This window comes from Phyllobates terribilis, unplaced genomic scaffold, assembly GCF_046119375.1.
Source record: "Phyllobates terribilis strain yellow unplaced genomic scaffold, ASM4611937v1 Scaffold_3__8_contigs__length_932513732, whole genome shotgun sequence".
NCBI lineage: Eukaryota > Metazoa > Chordata > Amphibia > Anura > Dendrobatidae > Phyllobates > Phyllobates terribilis.
In genome coordinates, this window is record NW_027362763.1 from 809990144 (window position 1) to 810011551 (window position 21408).

Here is a 21408-nt window from a genome sequence, read left to right on the forward strand (position 1 = left end):
GTAGCAGTGTGTGGGACTTGTTCTATTAGTCCATATATACTAACCTCCACCAGGTTGCAAATTCAATACAATTTTTTTCTGCATCTAGCTCTGAAAAAATATTTCGGCTTGTATCAGTGTGTGGGACTTGTTCTATTAGTTCATCTATTCTAACCTCCACCAGGTTGCAAATTCAAAATAATTTTTATCTGCATCTAACTCTGAAAAAATATTTTGGCTTGTAGCAGTGTGTGGGACTTGTTCTATTAGTCCATCTATACTAACCTCCACCAGGTTGCAAATTCAAAATAATTTTTTTCAGCATCTAGCTCTGAAAAAATATTTCGGCTTGTAGCAGTGTGTGGGACTTGTTCTATTAGTCCATCTATACTAACCTCCACCAGGTTGCAAATTCAATATAACTTTTTTTTGCATCTAGCTCTGAAAAAATATTTGGGCTTGTTGCAGTGTGTGATACTTGTTCTATCAGTCCATCTATACTAACCTCCACCAGATTGCAAATTCAATATAATTTTTGTCTGCATCTAGCTCTGAAAAAATATTTGGGCTTGGGCTTGTAGCAGTGTGTGGGACTTGTTCTATTAGTCCATCTATACTAACCTCCACCAGATTGCAAATTCAATATTATTTTTTTCTGCATCTAGCTTTGAAAAAATATTTCGGCTTGTAGCAGTGTGTGGGACTCGTTCTATTAGTCCATCTATACTAACCTCCACCAGTTTGCAAATTCAAAATAATTTCTAACTGCATCTAACTCTGAAAAAATATTTCGGCTTGTAGCAGTTTGTGGTACTTGTTCTATTAGTCCATTTATACTAACCTCCACCAGGTTTCAAATACAAAATAATTTTTATCTGCATCTAGCTCTGAAAAAATATTTTGGCTTGTAGAAGTGTGTGGGACTTGTTCTATTAGTCCATCTTTACTAATCTCCACCAGGTTGGATATTAAAAATAATTTTTATCTGCATCTGGCTCTTAAAAAATATTTCGGCTTGTAGCAGTGTGTGGGACTTGTTCTATTAGTCCATCTATACTAACCTCCACCAGGTTGCAAATTCAATATAATTTTTTTCGGCATCTAGCTATGAAAAAATATTTCGGCTTGTAGCAATGTGTGGGACTTGTTCTATTAGTCCATCTATACTAACCTCCACCAGGTTGCAAATCAAATATAATTTTTATCTGCAACTAGCACTGAAAAAATATTTGGGCTTGGGCTTGGAGCATTGTGTGGGACTTGTTCTATTAGTCCATCTATACTAACCTCCACCAGGTTGCAATTTTAATATAATTTTTTTCTGCATCTAGCTCTGAAAAAATATTTTGGCTTGTAGCAGTGTGTGGGACTTGTTCTATTAGTCCATCTATACTAACCTCCACCAGGTTGCAAATTCAATATAATTTTTATCTGCAACTAGCACTGAAAAAATATTTGGGCTTGAGCTTGGGCTTGTAGCATTGTGTGGGACTTGTTCTATTAGCCAATCTATACTAACCTCCACCAGGTTGCAATTTTAATATAATTTTTTTCTGTATCTAGCTCTGAGAAAATATTTTGGCTTGTAACAGTGTGTGGGACTTGTTCTATTAGTCCATCTATGCTAACCTCTACCAGGTTGCAAATTTAAAATAATTTTTATCTGCATCTAGCTCTGAAAAAATATTTCGGCTTGTAGGAGTGTGTGGGACTTGTTCTATTAGTCCATCTATACTAACCTCTACCAGGTTGCAAATTCAAAATAATTTTTATCTGCATCTAGCTCTGAAAAAATATTTCGGCTTGTAGCAGTGTGTGGGACTTGTTCTATTAGTCCATCTATACTAACCTCTACCAGGTTGCAAATTCAAATTGATTTTTATCTGGATCTAGCTCTGAAAAAATATTTCGGCTTGTAGCAGTGTGTGGAACTTGTTCTATTAGTCCATCTATACTAACCTCCACCAGATTGCAAATTCAATATAATTTTTTTCTGCATCTAGCTCTGAAAAAATATTTCGGCTTGTAGCAGTGTGTGGGATTCGTTCTATTAGTCCATCTATACTAACCTCCACCAGGTTTCAAATTCAAAATAATTTTTATCTGCATCTAGCCCTGAAAAAATATTTCGGCTTGTAGCAGTGTGTGGGACTTGTTCTTTTAGTCCATCTATACTAACCTCCACCAGGTTGCAAATTCAATATAATTTTTTTCGGCATCTCGCTCTGAAAAAATATTTCGGCTTGTAGCAGTGTGTGGGATTCGTTCTATTAGTCCATCTATACTAACCTCCACCAGGTTTCAAATACAAAATAATTTTTATCTGCATCTAGCCCTGAAAAAATATTTCGGCTTGTAGCAGTGTGTGGGACTTGTTCTTTTAGTCCATCTATACTAACCTCCACCAGGTTGCAAATTCAATATAATTTTTTTCGGCATCTCGCTATGAAAAAATATTTTGGCTTGTAGCAGTGTGTGGGACTTGTTCTATTAGTCCATCTATACTAACCTCCACCAGGTTGCAAATTCAATATAATTTTTATCTGCAACTAGCACTGAAAAAATATTTGGGCTTGGGCTTGTAGCATTGTGTGGGACTTGTTCTGTTAGTCCATCTATACTAACCTCCACCAGGTTGCAATTTTAATATAATTTTTTTCTGCATCTAGCTCTGAAAAAATGTTTTTGCTTGTAGCAGTGTGTGGGACTTGTTCTATTAGTTCATCTATACTAACCTCTACCAGGTTGCAAATTCAAAATAATTTTTATCTGCATCTAGCTCTGAAAAAATATTTCGGCTTGTAGCAGTGTGTGGGACTTGTTCTATTAGTCCATCTATACTAACCTCTACCAGGTTGCAAATTCAAAATAATTTTTATCTGCATCTAGCTCTGAAAAAATATTTCGGCTTGTAGCAGTGTGTGGGACTTGTTCTATTAGTCCATCTATACTAACCTCCACTAGGTTGCAAACTCAATATAATTTTTTTCTGCATCTAGCTCTGAAAAAATATTTCGGCTTGTAGCAGTGTGTGGGACTTGTTCTATTAGTCCATCTATCCTAACCTCCACCAGGTTGCAAATTCAAAATAATTTTTAACTGCATCTAACTCTGAAAAAATATTTTGGCTTGTAGCAGTGTGTGGGACTTGTTCTATTAGACCATCTATACTAACCTCAACCAGATTGCAAATTCAAAATAATTTTGATCTGCATCTAGCTCTGAAAAAATATTTTGGCTTGTAGCAGTGTGTGGGACTTGTTCTATTAGTCCATCTATACTAACCTCCACCAGGTTGCAATTTTAATATAATTTTTTTCTGCATCTAGCTCTGAAAAATATTTCGGCTTGTAGCAGTGTGTGGGACTTGTTCTTTTAGTCCATCTATACTAACCTCCACCAGGTTGCAAATTCAAAATAATTTTTATCTGCATCTAACTCTGAAAAAATATTTTGGCTTGTAGCAGTGTGTGGGACTTGTTCTATTAGTCCATCTACACTAACCTCCAAGTGGCAAATTCAAAATAATTTATATCAGCATCTACCTCTGAACAAATATTTCGCCTTGTAGCAGTGTGCGGGACTTGTTCTATTAGTCCATCTATACAAACCTCCACCAGGTTGCAAATTCAATATAATTTTTTCAGCATCTAGCTCTGAAAAAATATTTCGGCTTGTAGCAGTGTGTGGGACTTGTTCTATTAGTCCATCTATACTAACCTCCACCAGGTTGCAAATTCAAAATAATTTTTTTTTGCAGCTAGCTCTCAAAAAATATTTGGGCTTGTTGTAGTGTTTGATACTTGTTCTATTAGTCCATCTATACTAACCTCCACCAGGTGGCAAATTCAATATAATTTTTATCTGAATCTAGCTCTGAAAAAATATTTGGGCTTGTAGCAGTGTGTGGGACTTGTTCTATTATTCCATCTATACTAACCTCCACCAGTTTGCAATTTCAATATAATTTTTTTCTGCATCTAGCTCTGAAAAAATATTTCGGCTTGTAGCAGTGTTTGGGACTTGTTCTATTAGTCCATCTATACTAACCTCTACCAGGTTGCAAATTCAAAATAATTTTTATCTGCATCTAGCACTGAAAAAATATTTCGGCTTGTAGCAGTGTGTGGGACTTGTTCTATTAGTCCATCTATACTAACCTCCACCAGATTGCAAATTCAATATAATTTGTTTCTGCATCTAGCTCTGAAAAAATATTTCGACTTGTAGCAGTGTGTGGGACTCGTTCTATTAGTCCATCTATACTAACCTCTATCAGGTTGCAAATTCAAAATAATTTCTAACTGCATCTAACTCTGAAAAAATAATTCGGCTTGTAGCAGTGTGTGGTACTTGTTCTATTAGTCCATTTATACTAACCTCCACCAGGTTTCAAATTCAAAATAATTTTTATCTGCATCTAGCTCTGAAAAAATATTTCGGCTTGTAGCAGTTTGTGGGACTTATTCTATTAGTCCATCTATACTAACCTCCACCAGGTTGCAAATTCAATATAATTTTTTTCGGCATCTAGCTATGAAAAAATATTTCGGCTTGTAGCAGTGTGTGGGATTTGTTCTATTAGTCCATCTATACTAACCTCCACCAGGTTGCAATTTTAATATAATTTTTTTCTGCATCTAGCTCTGAAAAAATATTTTGGCTTGTAGCAGTGTGTGGGACTTGTTCTATTAGTCCATCTATACTAACCTCTACCAGGTTGCAAATTCAAAATAATTTTTATCTGCATCTAGCTCTGAAAAAATATTTCGGCTGGTAGCAGTGTGTGGGACTTGTTCTATTAGTCCATCTATACTAACCTCCACCAGATTGCAAATTCAATATAATATTTTTCTGCATCTAGCTCTGAAAAAATATATCGGCTTGTAGCAGTGTGTGGAACTCGTTCTATTAGTCCATCTATACTAACCTCCACCAGGTTGCAAATTCAAATTAATTTCTAACTGCATCTAACTCTGAAAAAATATTTCAGCTTTTAGCAGTGTGTGGTACTTGTTCTATTAGTCCATTTATACTAACCTCCACCAGGTTTAAAATTCAAAAAAATTTTTATCTGCATCTAGCTCTGAAAAAATATTTTTTCTTGTAGCAGTGTGTGGGACTTGTTCTATTAGTCCATTTATACTAACCTCCACCAGGTTTAAAATTCAAAAAAATTTTTATCTGCATCTAGCTCTGAAAAAATATTTTTTCTTGTAGCAGTGTGTGGGACTTGTTCTATTAGTCCATCTATACTAACCTCCACCAGGTTGCAAATTCAATATAATTTTTATCTGCAACTAGCACTGAAAAAATATTTGGGCTTGGGCTTGTAGCATTGTGTGGGACTTGTTCTATTAGTCCATCTATACTAACCTCCACCAGGTTGCAATTTTAATATAATTTTTTTCTGCATCTAGCTCTGAAAAAATATTTTGGCTTGTACCAGTGTGTGGGACTTGTTCTATTAGTCCATCTATACTAACCTCTACCAGGTTGCAATTTCAAAATAATTTTTATCTGCATCTAGCTCTGTAAAAATATTTCGTCTTGTAGCAGTGTGTGGGACTTGTTGTATTAGTCCATCTATACTAACCTCTACCAGGTTGCAAATTCAAAATAATTTTTATCTGCATCTAGCTCTGAAAAAATATTTTGGCTTGTAGCAGTGTGTGGGACTTGTTCTATTAGTCCATATATACTAACCTCCACCAGGTTGCAAATTCAATATAATTTTTTTCTGCATCTAGCTCTGAAAAAATATTTCGGCTTGTAGCAGTGTGTGGGACTTGTTCTATTAGTTCATCTATTCTAACCTCCACCAGGATGCAAATTCAAAATAATTTTTATCTGCATCTAACTCTGAAAAAATATTTTGGCTTGTAGCAGTGTGTGGGACTTGTTCTATTAGTCCATCTATACTAACCTCCACCAGGTTGCAAATTCAAAATAATTTTTATCTGCATCTAGCTCTGAACAAATATTTCGCCTTGTAGCAATGTGTGGGACTTTTTCTAATAGTCCATCTATACAAACCTCCACCAGGTTGCAAATTCAATATAATTTTTTTCTGCATCTAGCTCTGAAAAAATATTTCGGCTTGTAGCAGTGTGTGGGACTTGTTCTATTAGTCCATCTATACTAACCTCCACCAGGTTGCAAATTCAATGTAACTTTTTTTTGCATCTAGCTCTGAAAAAATATTTGGGCTTGTTGCAGTGTGTGATACTTGTTCTATTAGTCCATCTATACTAACCTCCACCAGATTGCAAATTCAATATAATTTTTATCTGCATCTAGCTATGAAAAAATATTTGGGCTTGGGCTTGTAGCAGTGTGTGGGACTTGTTCTATTAGTCCATCTATACTAACCTCCACTAGATTGCAAATTCAATATAATTTTTTTCTGCATCTAGCTTTAAAAAATATTTCGGCTTGTAGCAGTGTGTGGGACTCGTTCTATTAGTCCATCTATACTAACCTCCACCAGGTTGCAAATTCAAAATAATTTCTAACTGCATCTAACTCTGAAAAAATATTTCGGCTTGTAGCAGTGTGTGGTACTTGTTCTATTAGTCCATTTATACTAACCTCCACCAGGTTTCAAATACAAATAATTTTTATCTGCATCTAGCTCTGAAAAAATATTTCGGCTTGTAGAAGTGTGTGGGACTTGTTCTATTAGTCCATCTTTACTAATCTCCACCAGTTTGGAAATTCAAAATAATTTTTATCTGCATCTGGCTCTTAAAAAATATTTCGGCTTGTAGCAGTGTGTGGGGCTTGTTCTATTAGTCCATCTATACTAACCTCCACCATGTTGCAAATTCAATATAATTTTTTTCGGCATCTAGCTATGAAAAAATATTTCGGCTTGTAGCAATGTGTGGGACTTGTTCTATTAGTCCATCTATACTAACCTCCACCAGGTTGCAAATTCAATATAATTTTTATCTGCAACTAGCACTGAAAAAATATTTGGGCTTGGGCTTGTAGCATTGTGTGGGACTTGTTCTATTAGTCCATCTATACTAACCTCCACCAGGTTGCAATTTTAATATAATTTTTTTCTGCATCTAGCTCTGAAAAAATATTTTGGCTTGTAGCAGTGTGTGGGACTTGTTCTCTTAGTCCATCTATACTAACCTCTACCAGGTTGCAAATTCAAAATAATTTTTATCTGCATCTAGCTCTGAAAAATTATTTCGGCTTGTAGCAGTATGTGGGACTTGTTCTATTAGTCCATCTATACTAACCTCTACCAGGTTGCAAATTCAAAATAATTTTTATCTGCATCTAGCTCTGAAAAAATATTTCGTCATGTAGCAGTGTGTGGGACTTGTTCTATTAGTCCATCTATACTAACCTCCACCAGGTTGCATATTCAATATAATTTTTTTCTGCATCTAGCTCTGAAAAAATATTTTGGCTTGTAGCAGTGTGTGGGTCTTGCTTTATTAGTCCATCTATACTAACCTCCACCAAGTTGCAAATTCAAAATAATTTATATCTGCATCTAGCTATGAAAAAATATTTCGGCTTGTAGCAGTGTGTGGGACTTGATCTATTATTCCATCTATACTAACCTCCACCAGCTTGAAAATTCAAAATAATTTTTATCTGCATCTAGCTCTGAAAAAATATTTCGGCTTGTAGCAGTGTGTGGGACTTGTTCTATTAGTCCATCTATACTAACCTCCACCAAGTTGCAAATTCAAAATAATTTTTATCTGCATCTAGCTCTGAAAAAATATTTCGGCTTGTAGCAGTGTGTGGGACTTGTTCTATTAGTCCATCTATACTAACCTCCACCAGGTTGCAAATTCAATATAATTTTTATCTGAATCTAGCTCTGAAAAAATATTTGGGCTTTGGCTTGTAGCAGTGTGTGGGACTTGTTCTATTAGTCCATCTATACTAACCTCCACCAGGTTGCAAATTCAAAATAATTTTTATCTGCATCTAGCTCTGAAAAAGCATTTCGGCGTGTAGCAGTGTGTGGGACTTGTTCTATTAGTCCATCTATACTAACCTCCACCAGGTTGCAAATTCAATATATTTTTTACCTGCAACTATCTTTGAAAAAATATTTGGGCTTGGGCTTGTAGCATTGTTTGGGACTTGTTCTATTAGTCCATCTATACTAACCTCTACCAGGTTGCAAATTCAAAATACTTTTTATCTGCATCTAGCTCTGAAAAAATATTTTGGCTTGTAGTAGTGTGTGGGACTTATTCTATTAGTCCATCCATACTAACCTCCACCAGCTTGCAAATTCAAAAAAATTTTTTTCTGCATCTAGCTCTGAAAAAATATTTGGGCTTGGGCTTGAAGCAGTGTGTGGGACTTGTTCTATTAGTCCATCTATACTAACCTCCACCAGGTTGCAAATTCAATATATTTTTTTTCTACATCTAGCTCTGAAAAAATATTTCGGCTTGTAGCAGTGTGTGGGACTTGTTCTATTAGTCCATCTATACTAACCTCCACCAGGTTGCAAATTCAGTATAATTTTTTTCTGCATCTAGCTCTGAAAAAATATTTCAGCTTGTAGCAGTGTGTAGGACTTGTTCTATTAGTGTTTGTATACTAACCTCCACCAGCTTGCAAATATAAAATTATTTTTATCTGCATCTAGCTCTGAAAAAATATTTCAGCTTGTAGCAGTGTTTGTGTCTTGTTCTATTAGTCCATCTATACTAACCTCCACCAGGTTGCAAATTAAAAATAATTTTTATCTGCATCTAGCTCTGAACAAATATTTCGCCTTGTAGCAGTGTGTGGGACTTGTTCTATTAGTCCATCTATACTAACCTCCACCAGGTTGCAAATTCAAAATAATTTTTATCTGCATCTAGGTCTGAAAAAATATTTCGGCTTGTAGCAGTGTGTGGGACTTGTTCTATTAGTCCATCTATACTAACCTCCACCAAGTTGGAAATTCAAAATAATTTTTATCTGCATCTAGCTCTGAAAAAATATTTCGGCTTGTAGCAGTGTGTGGGACTTGTTCTATTAGTCCATTTATACAAACCTCCACCAGGTTGCAAATTCAAAATAATTTTTATCTGCATCTAGCTCTGAAAAAATATTTTAGCTTGCAGCAGTGTGTGGGACTTGTTCTATTAGTCCATATATACTAACCTCCACCAGCTTGCAAATTTAAAATAATTTTTATCTGCATCTATCTCTGAAAAAATATTTGGGCTTGGGCTTGTAGCAGTGTGTGGGACTTGTTCTATTAGTCCATCTATACTAACCTCCACCAGGTTGCATATTCAATATAATTTTTTTCTGCATCTAGCTCTGAAAAAATATTTCGGCTTGTAGCAGTGTGTGGGACTTGTTCTATTCGTCCATCTATACTAACCTCCACCAGGTTGCAATTTCAAAATAATTTTTATCTGCATCTAGCTCTGAAAAATTATTTCGGCTTGTAGCAGTGTGTGGGACTTGTTCTATTAGTCCATCTATACTAACCTCCACCAGGTTGCAAATTCAAAATAATTTTTATCTGCATCTAGGTCTGAAAAAATATTTCGGCTTGTAGCAGTGTGTGGGACTTGTTCTATTAGTCCATCTATACAAATCTCCACCAGGTTGCAAATTCAATATAATTTTTTTCTGCATCTAGCTCTGAAAAAATATTTCGGCTTGTAGCATTGTGTCGGCTTGTTCTGTTATTCCATCTATACTAACTTCCACCAAGTTGGAAATTCAAAATAATTTTTATCTGCATCTAGCTCTGAAAAAATATTTCGGCTTGTAGCAGTGTGTGGGACTTGTTCTATTAGTCCATCTATACTAACCTCCACCAGGTTGCAAATTCAAAATAATTTTTATCTGCATCTAGCTCTGAAAAAATATTTGGGCTTGGGCTTGTAGCAGTGTGTGGGACTTGTTCTATTAGTCCATCTATACGAACCTCCACCAGGTTGCATATTCAATATAATTTTTTTCTGCATCTAGCTCTGAAAAAATATTTCGGCTTGTAGCAGTGTGTGGGACTTGTTCTATTCGTCCATCTATACTAACCTCCACCAGGTTGCAAATTCAAAATAATTTTTATCTGCATCTAGCTCTGAAAAATTATTTCGGCTTGTAGCAGGGTGTGGGACTTGTTCTATTAGTCCATCTATACTAACCTCTACCAGGTTGCAATTTCAAAATATTTTTTATCTGCATCTAGCTCTGAAAAAATATTTCGGCATGTAGCAGTGTGTGGGACTTGTTCTATTAGTCCATCTATACTAACCTCCACCAGGTTGCATATTCAATATAATTTTTTTCTGCATCTAGCTCTGAAAAAAGATTTTGGCTTGTAGCAGTGTGTGGGTCTTGCTCTATTAGTCCATCTATGCTAACCTCCACCAGGTTGCAAATTCAAAATAATTTATATCTGCATCTAGCTATAAAAAAATATTTCGGCTTGTTGCAGTGTGTGGGACTTGTTCTATTATTCCATCTATACTAACCTCCACCAGCTTGAAAATTCAAAATAATTTTTATCTGCATCTAGCTCTGAAAAAATATTTTGGCTTGTAGCAGTGTGTGGGACTTGTTCTATTAGTCCACCTATACTAACCTCCACCAGGTTGCATATTCAATATAATTTTTTTCTGCATCTAGCTCTGAAAAAATATTTCGGCTTGTAGCAGTGTGTGGGACTTGTTCTTTTAGTCCATCTATACTAACCTCCACCAAGTTGCAAATTCAAAATAATTTTTATCTGCATTTAGCTCTGAAAAAATATTTCGGCTTGTAGCAATGTGTGGGACTTGTTCTATTAGTCCATCTATACTAACCTCCACCAGGTTGCAAATTCAATATAATTTTTATCTGAATCTAGCTCTGAAAAAATATTTGGGCTTTGGCTTGTAGCAGTGTGTGGGACTTGTTCTATTAGTCCATCTATACTAACCTCCACCAGGTTGCAATTTCAATATAATTTTTTTCTGCATCTAGCTATGAAAAAATATTTCGGCTTGTAGCAGTGTTTGGGACTTGTTCTATTAGTCCATCTATACTAACCTCCACCAGCTTGCAAATTCAAAATCATTTTTATCTGCATCTAGCTCTGAAAAAATATTTCGGCTTGTAGCAGTGTGTGGGACTTGTTCTATTAGTCCATCTATACTAACCTCCACCAGGTTGCAAATTCAAAATAATTTTTATCTGCATCTAGCTCTGAAAAAACATTTCGGAGTGTAGCAGTGTGTGGGACTTGTTCTATTAGTCCATCTATACTAACCTCCACCAGGTTGCAAATTCAATATATTTTTTACCTGCAACTAGCTCTGAAAAAATATTTGGGCTTCGGCTTGTAGCAGTGTGTGGGACTTGTTCTATTAGTCCATCTATACTAACCTCCACCAGGTTGCAAATTGAATATATTTTTTTTCTGCATCTAGCTCTGAAAAAATATTTCGGCTTGTAGCAGTGTGTAGGACTTGTTCTATTAGTGTTTGTATACTAACCTCCACCAGCTTGCAAATATAAAATTATTTTTATCTGCATCTATCTCTGAAAAAATATTTCGGCTTGTAGCAGTGTTTGTGTCTTGTTCTATTAGTCCATCTATACTAACCTCCACCAGGTTGCAAATTCAAAATAATTTTTATCTGCATCTAGCTCTGAACAAATTATTCGCCTTGTAGCAGTGTGTGGAACTTGTTCTATTAGTCCATCTATACTAACCTCGACGAGGTTGCAAATTCAAAATAATTTTTATCTGCATCTAGCTCTGAACAAATATTTCGCCTTGTAGCAGTGTGTGGGACTTGTTCTATTAGTCCATCTATACTAACCTCCACCAGGTTGCAAATTCAAAATAATTTTTATCTGCATCTAGCTCTGAAAAAATATTTCGGCTTGTAGCAGTGTGTGGGACTTGTTCTATTAGTCCATCTATACAAATCTCCACCAGGTTGCAAATTCAATATAATTTTTTTCTGCATCTAGCTCTGAAAAAATATTTCGGCTTGTAGCAGTGTGTGGGCTTGTTCTATTATTCCATCTATACTAACCTCCACCAAGTTGGAAATTCAAAATAATTTTTATCTGCATCTAGCTCTGAAAAAATATTTCGGCTTGTAGCAGTGTGTGGGACTTGTTCTATTAGTCCATCTATACTAACCTCCACCAGGTTGCAAATTCAAAATAATTTTTATCTGCATCTAGCTCTGAAAAAATATTTTAGCTTGTAGCTGTTAGAACCTTGCTGTTAGGTTTTTTTTCCTTTGCTGGTCACATGACCTTGTTGGCCTATTTAGTCCTGCTCCGCCCTTCTGGCTTTGCTGGACTTCATTGTATAACTACTTTCTAGCTAGCCTGTGCTCTGTATCTAACTCTGTTAGTTTGCTTGGTCTACGGACCTCTATGTTCTATCTACTTTGTTTGTTCGTCTGTCTGCTACTATTTCTGTTAGGAGGTGTCCCATATTCCTCCCAGTCCTTAGTACTTGTAGGGATTCCCTCCCCACATCTATAGGTCTTCGTACAGACTAGATTAGGACTTTAGCAGGTCTGATCGCAGGATCAGGTTCCCTGTTACATCGTAGGGATTCAGCTGAGTCTCATAGTAGGGACAGATCTCCTCTCTTTCCTTAGCTTCGGTAGCAGAACATAACAGTAAGTCCAGCCAGCAAATTCTCTAAGGAAAGATTTTTCTGTTCCATCATGGTGTCGGTTCAGGATTTAGCTCATCGCCTGCAGGGACTCTCTCTGGAGGTGGCCGAGCTCCGTCAGCACGTGAGTAACTGTCCTGGAGCACATTTCTTGGAGCCTAAGGTATGTTTGCCGGATTTATTTTTTGGTGAACACCGAGAATTTTTTTCATTTAAAAATGCTTGCTTATTGTATTTTCGTTTGAGACCTAAGTCCTCTGGGGATGAATCCCAGCGCGTAGGGTTCATAATGTCACTTTTGCGCAAAGAGCCTCAGGAGTGGGCCTTTTCTTTGCAACCTAGTGATACATGCTTCAGATCAGTGGATAGTTTTTTTTCTGCTTTGGGACTATTATATGATGATCCTGACCGTGTCGCATCAGCTGAGACTGAGTTGAGACGTCTAAAACAAGGATCGGGTAATGTGGAAAAATATTGTACACATTTTCGTCGTTGGTCCACTCAAACAGGGTGGAACGATTCTGCTCTGAAAAGTCTATTTCTTGCTGGGCTCAGTGAAAGGATTAAAGACCTGCTAATTGCTTATCCTACACCTGAAGATTTGCAACAGGCTATGCAATTAGCTATACGGGTGGATAGAAGACTGCGTGCTAGGGTTAATGAGAGCAAATCCTCTGCTATGTCAGTTTCTGGTTATGATAATGTGTGTACTAACAGTGGTGAACCGATGGAGATTGGATCGGTGGCACCTCGCTCTCAAGAAAAAGACCGTCGTTTTTCGCAAGGCTTGTGTTTCTACTGCGGAAAATCTGGTCATTTGATTAAAGGCTGTGAGCTTCGTATGAAGAAAGAAAAAAAAATGGTCAGTCACGCCCGTATTGCCTGTTTAAATTCCAAGGGTATATTTTTAGCTGCTTCCACGATTGCTCAGGAAAAATTAATGGAATTTCGGGTGTTTGTTGATTGCGGGTCTACACTGAATGTAATTGATGGGGGATTCGTGGAAAAACTCAATTTAAAACCTGAACCTTTGTCATCCCCCATTGCTGTGGTTTCTGTGGATGGCTCCCCTTTGAAGAATATTACTCTCAAGGTCAGTGAATTTCCTCTCACTATTAATGGTGTTCACCATGAGAAATTGGATTTGGTAGTGTTGAATAACTTGCCTTCTCCAGTAATATTGGGTTTGCCCTGGTTAAAATTTCACAATCCTGTACTGGATTGGTCTACCAGTGAAATTAAATACTGGAGCTATAAATGTTATGACAAGTGTTGTAACGGGCGTATTGCAGCTTTGGATAGGGGAGAATTGCCTGTTCCTATTCAGGATTTTTGGAGAGTTTTTTCTGAGAAGGAATCGCAGGTTTTGCCTCCCCATAGAGACTATGATTGTTCTATTGAATTTGTCCCTGGAGCGACTCTTCCTAAGAGTCGTTTATTTAACCTTACTATTCCTGAGAGGAAGGCTTTGGAGGAATACATACAGACAAGCTTGGCCGCCGGTCACATTAGGCCCTCTAAGTCTCCTGTGGCGGTTGGATTTTTTTTTGTAAAAAAAAAGGACGGCGGTTTACGTCCTTGTCTGGATTTTCGTGAGATTAACAAAATTACGGTACGCAATCCTTACCCACTGCCATTGATTCCTGATCTGTTTAACCAGTTATTGGGGGCCAAGTGGTTCTCTAAAATTGACCTTAAGGGGGCATACAATCTGTTGCGCATGAAGGAGGGTGATGAATGGAAGACTGCTTTTGACACTCCTGTGGGTCATTTTGAGAATCTGGTTATGCCTTTTGGTCTTACTAATGCTCCTGCATTTTTTCAGAATCTGATTAATGACATCCTTAGACCTTTGATCGGTAAAAATGTGGTTGTGTATTTGGATGACATTTTGATTTATTCGCCAGATCTGGAGTCTCATTGGCGGAGCGTGCGTGAGGTATTACAGTTATTAATGGACAATTCGCTTTTTGCTAAGCTGGAGAAATGTGAGTTCGCTGTACAGAGAATTAGTTTTTTGGGCTACATTATCTCCAGCAAAGGTTTTGAGATGGATCCGGTTAAGGTTCAGGCTGTGCAGGAATGGCCTAGGCCTATTGGTTTGAAATCGATACAGAGGTTTTTGGGTTTCGCCAATTACTATAGAAAGTTCATAAAAAATTTTTCTAGTATTGTCAAACCTCTGACTGATCTCACCAGGAAAGGTGCTGATGCGGTTCAGTGGTCTTCTGAGGCCATTGAAGCTTTTGTGTATCTCAAGGAGAGGTTCACCTCTGCTCCCATCCTTATGCAGCCTGATGTTACTAGGCCGTTTTTGGTTGAGGTTGATGCTTCCTCTGTGGGGGTTGGCGCAGTATTGTCTCAGGATAACGGGGATGGATTACATCCCTGTGCCTTTTTTTCAAAAAAATTTTCGGAGACTGAATTGAATTACGATATTGGTAATCGGGAATTATTGGCTATTAAACTCGCATTTGAACACTGGCGCCACTTCTTGGAAGGTGCGGAATTTCCCGTTCAGGTTCTTACGGATCATAAAAATCTGATATATCTTGATGCTGCCAAGCGCCTGAATGCCCGTCAGGCTAGGTGGGCACTGTTTTTCTCGCGGTTTAATTTCTCCGTTACTTACATCCCTGGTACTAAGAATGTTAAGGCGGATGCCTTGTCTCGCAGTTTTTCTCCCATAGTCGGTGCTGAGAAAGAGGAAAACATTTTACAAGAAGGTGTTGTGATAGCTGCTTTACACTCCGTTTTGGAAGATGAGATTCTTAAAGCTCAGGAGAATGCCCCATCTAACACTCCTCATGGGAGGTTGTTTGTGCCTGAGACCTTTAGGAGAGATTTGTTTGTTGAGTGTCACGAATCTCGGTTGGCAGGTCATCCCGGAATCTCTGAGACCAAGAGACTGGTAGGTCGCAGTTTTTGGTGGCCTGGATGGCAGAAGGAAGTCATTAAGTGGGTGCGCCAATGTACTATATGTGCTAGATCTAAGTCCTCACATACTCCTGCTGCGGGGTTGCTTTGTCCTTTGGAGGTCCCCAGTGCTCCTTGGACACATTTGGCTATGGACTTTATAACTGACCTTCCCCCCTCTGAGGGTTTTACTGTCATCTGGGTGGTCGTGGACCGTTTTAGCAAGATGTGTCACTTGGTTCCCTTCGTCAAACTGCCCTGCGCTAAAACTCTCGCTAAGGCCTTTGTCAAGGAAATTGTCAGACTTCATGGCGTTCCTACTGACATTGTTTCTGATAGGGGTCCTCAGTTCGTGGCTCGTTTTTGGCGTGCCTTTTGTGACAGGTTGGGAATTCATTTGTCGTTTTCGTCCGGATATCATCCTGAATCTAATGGCCAGACAGAAAGGAAAAACCAGGATGTTGAGCAGTTCTTGCGTTGTTTTGTGGCAGACAATCAAGAGGGGTGGTCTGAGTTTCTGCCACTTGCCGAATTTGCTCTGAACAATCATACATCTTCTTCTGCTGGTTGTTCGCCTTTTTTTTGTTGTTCTGGGAGACATCCGTCGTTTGGGTCGTTCTCCAAGTTGGGATCTGCCGTGCCTGAGGAGGAGAATTTTTCCGGTGATTTGGAAAGAGTTTGGACGGATGTGCGTGGTAATCTTCAGGAGGCCAACAGAAAATCTAAAGACTACTTTGATAGGAAACGACAGGAGGTTTTGTTCGCTGTTGGTGACATGGTTTGGTTGTCCTCTAGGAATCTGCGGTTGAGGATTCCTTCTAAGAAATTGGGTCCCAAGTTTGTAGGGCCCTTTAAGGTGCTTCAGGTTGTCAACCAATCTGCTGTTAGGTTGGAGGTTCCTACCTCCTGGACAATTAATCCGGTCTTTCATGTCTCTCTGTTAAAAAAAGCTGTTGTGTCGGATGGTGACGCCTCTGCCTCTGTTCCTCTGGTGGTGGAGGATGGGGAATATGAAATTTCTCGTATCCTTGACTCTAGACGGTATAGAGGTAGTTTGCAGTATCTTGTGGCCTGGAAAGGTTTCGGACCCGAGGATAACTCTTGGGTGAGGTCAGATGATGTTTCCGCGTCCAGACTTATCAGAGCGTTTCACAGGAGATTTCCTGATAAGCCTGGTCCTAGGGGATCCGGAGGATCCTCTTAGAAGGGGGGGTACTGTTAGAACCTTGCTGTTAGGTTTTTTTTCCTTTGCTGGTCACATGACCTTGTTGGCCTATTTAGTCCTGCTCCGCCCTTCTGGCTTTGCTGGACTTCATTGTATAACTACTTTCTAGCTAGCCTGTGCTCTGTATCTAACTCTGTTAGTTTGCTTGGTCTACGGACCTCTATGTTCTATCTATTTTGTTTGTTCGTCTGTCTGCTACTATTTCTGTTAGGAGGTGTCCCATATTCCTCCCAGTCCTTAGTACTTGTAGGGATTCCCTCCCCACATCTATAGGTCTTCGTACAGACTAGATTAGGACTTTAGCAGGTCTGATCGCAGGATCAGGTTCCCTGTTACATCGTAGGGATTCAGCTGAGTCTCATAGTAGGGACATATCTCCTCTCTTTCCTTAGCTTCGGTAGCAGAACATAACAGTAGCAGTGTGTGGGACTTGTTCTATTAGTCCATCTATACTAACCTCCACCAGCTTGCAAATTCAAAATAATTTTTATCTGCATCTATCTCTGAAAAAATATTTGGGCTTGGGCTTGTAGCAGTGTGTGGGACTGGTTCTATTAGTCCATCTATACTAACCTCCACCAGGTTGCATATTCAATATAATTTTTATCTGCATCTAGCTCTGAAAAAATATTTCGGCTTTTAGCAGTGTGTGGGTCTTGTTCTATTCGTACATCTATACTAACCTCCACCAGGTTGCAAATTCAAAATAATTTTTATCTGCATCTAGCTCTGAAAAAATATTTCGGCTTGTAGCAGTGTGTGGGACTTGTTCTATTAGTCCATCTATACTAACCTCCACCAGGTTGCAAATTCAATATAATTTTTTTCTGCATCTAGCTCTGAAAAAATATTTCAGCTTGTAGCAGTGTGTAGGACTTGTTCTATTAGTCCATCTATACTAACCTCCACCAGCTTGCAAATTCAAAATTATTTTTAACTGCATCTAGCTCTGAAAAAATATTTTGGCTTGCAGCAGTGTATGGGTCTTGTTCTATTAGTCCATCTATACTAACCTCCACCAGGTTGCAAATTCAAAATAATTTTTATCTGCATCTAGCTCTGAACAAATATTTCGCCTTGTAGCAGTGTGTGGGACTTGTTCTATTAGTCCATCTATACTAACCTCCACCAGGTTGCAAATTCAAAATAATTTTTATCTGCATCTAGGTCTGAAAAAATAATTCGACTTGTAGCAGTGTGTGGGACTTGTTCTATTAGGCCATCTATACAAACCTCCACCAGGTTGCAAATTCAATATAATTTTTTTCTGCATCTACCTCTGAAAAAATATTTCGGCTTATAGCAGTGTGTGGGGCTTGTTCTATTATTCCATCTATACTAACCTCCACCAAGTTGTAAATTCAAAATAATTTTTATCTGCATCTAGCTCTGAAAAAATATTTTGGCTTGTAGCAGTGTGTGGGACTTGTTCTATTAGTCCATCTATACTAACCTCCACCAGGTTGCAAATTCAAAATAACTTTTATCTGCATCTAGCTCTGAAAAAATATTTTGGCTTGTAGCAGTGTGTGGGACTTGTTCTATTAGTCCATCTATACTAACCTCCACCAGCTTGCAAATTCAAAATAATTTTTATCTGCATCTAGCTCTGAAAAAATATTTGGGCTTGGGCTTGTAGCAGTGTGTGGGACTTGTACTATTAGTCCATCTATACTAACCTCCACCAGGTTGCAAATTCAATATAATTTTTTTCTTCATCTAGCTCTGAAAAAATATTTCAGCTTGTAGCAGTGTGTAGGAATTGTTCTATTAGTCCATCTATACTAACCTCCACCAGCTTGCAAATTTAAAATTATTTTAATCTGCATCTAGCTCTGAAAAAATATTTCAGCTTGTAGCAGTGTGTGGTTCTTGTTCTATTATTCCATCTATACTAACCTCCACCAGGTTGCAAATTCAAAATAATTTTTATCTGCATCTAGCTCTGAACAAATATTTCGCCTTGTAGCAGTGTGTGGGACTTGTTCTATTAGTGCATCTATACTAACCTCCACCAGGTTGCAAATTCCAAATTATTTTTATCTGCATCTAGCTCTGAAAAATTATTTTGGCTTGCAGCAGTGTATGGGTCTTGTTGTATTAGTCCATCTATACTAACCTCCACCAGGTTGCAAATTCAAAATATTTTTTATCTGCATCTAGCTCTGAACAAATATTTCGCCTTGTATCAGTGTGTGGGACTTGTTCTATTAGTCCATCTATACTAACCTCCACCAGGTTGCAAATTCAAAATAATTTTTATCTGCATCTAGCTCTGAAAAAATATTTTGGTTTGTAGCAGTGTGTGGGACTTGTTCTATTAGTCCATCTATACTAACCTCCACCAGCTTGCAAATTCAAAATAATTTTTATTTGCATCTAGCTCTGAAAAAATATTTGAGCTTGGGCTTGTAGCAGTGTGTGGGACTTGTTCTATTAGTCCATCTATACTAACCTCCACCAGGTTGCAAATTCAAAATTAATTTTATCTGCATCTAGCTCTGAAAAAATATTTCAGCTTGTAGCAGTGTGTAGGACTTGTTCTATTAGTCCATCTATACTAAACTCCACCAGCTTGCAAATTCAAAATTATTTTTATCTGCATCTAGCTATGAAAAAATATTTCAGCTTGTAGCAGTGTGTGGGTCTTGTTCTATTAGTCTATCTATACTAACCTCCACCAGGTTGCAAATTCAAAATAATTTTTATCTGCATCTAGCTCTGAACAAATATTTCGCCTTGTAACAGTGTGTGGGACATGTTCTATTAGTCCATCTATAATAACCTCCACCAGGTTGCAAATTCAAAATAATTTTTATCTGCATCTAGCTCTGAAAAAATATTTCGGCTTGTAGCAGTGTGTGGGACTTGTTCTATTTGTCCATCTATACTAACCTCCACCAGGTTGCAAATTCAATATAATTTTTTTCTGCATCTAGCTCTGAAAAAATATTTCGGCTTATAGCAGTGTGTGGGGCTTGTTCTATTATTCCATCTATACTAACCTCCACCAAGTTGGAAATTCAAAATAATTTTTATCTGCATCTAGCTCTGAAAAAATATTTCGGCTTGTAGCAGTGTGTGGGACTTGTTCTATTAGTCCATCTATACTAACCTCCACCAGGTTGCAAATTCAAAATAATTTTTATCTGCATCTAGCTCTGAAAAAATATTTTGGCTTGTAGCAGTGTGTGGGACTTGTTCTATTAGTCCATCTATACTAACCTCCACCAGCTTGCAAATTCAAAACAATTTTTATCTGCATCTAGCTCTGAAAAAATATTATGGCTTGGGCTTGTAGCAGTGTGTGGGACTTGTTCTATTAGTCCATCTATACTAACCTCCACCAGGTTGCAAATTCAATATAATTTTTTTCTGCATCTAGCTCTGAAAAAATATTTCAGCTTGTAGCAGTGTGTAGGACTTGTTCTATTAGTCCATCTATACTAACCTCCACCAGCTTGCAAATTCAAAATTATTTTTATCTGCATCTAGCTCTGAAAAAATATTTCAGCTTGTAGCAGTGTGTGGGTCTTGTTCTATTAGTCCATCTATACTAACCTCCACCAGGTTGCAAATTCAAAATAATTTTTATCTGCATCTAGCTCTGAAAAAATATTTCAGCTTGTAGCAGTGTGTAGGACTTGTTCTATTAGTCCATCTATACTAAACTCCACCAGCTTGCAAATTCAAAATTATTTTTATCTGCATCTAGCTATGAAAAAATATTTCAGCTTGTAGCAGTGTGTGGGTCTTGTTCTATTAGTCTATCTATACTAACCTCCACCAGGTTGCAAATTCAAAATAATTTTTATCTGCATCTAGCTCTGAACAAATATTTCGCCTTGTAACAGTGTGTGGGACATGTTCTATTAGTCCATCTATAATAACCTCCACCAGGTTGCAAATTCAAAATAATTTTTATCTGCATCTAGCTCTGAAAAAATATTTCGGCTTGTAGCAGTGTGTGGGACTTGTTCTATTTGTCCATCTATACTAACCTCCACCAGGTTGCAAATTCAATATAATTTTTTTCTGCATCTAGCTCTGAAAAAATATTTCGGCTTATAGCAGTGTGTGGGGCTTGTTCTATTATTCCATCTATACTAACCTCCACCAAGTTGGAAATTCAAAATAATTTTTATCTGCATCTAGCTCTGAAAAAATATTTCGGCTTGTAGCAGTGTGTGGGACTTGTTCTATTAGTCCATCTATACTAACCTCCACCAGGTTGCAAATTCAAAATAATTTTTATCTGCATCTAGCTCTGAAAAAATATTTTGGCTTGTAGCAGTGTGTGGGACTTGTTCTATTAGTCCATCTATACTAACCTCCACCAGCTTGCAAATTCAAAACAATTTTTATCTGCATCTAGCTCTGAAAAAATATTATGGCTTGGGCTTGTAGCAGTGTGTGGGACTTGTTCTATTAGTCCATCTATACTAACCTCCACCAGGTTGCAAATTCAATATAATTTTTTTCTGCATCTAGCTCTGAAAAAATATTTCAGCTTGTAGCAGTGTGTAGGACTTGTTCTATTAGTCCATCTATACTAACCTCCACCAGCTTGCAAATTCAAAATTATTTTTATCTGCCTCTAGCTCTGAAAAAATATTTCAGCTTGTAGCAGTGTGTGGGTCTTGTTCTATTAGTCCATCTATAC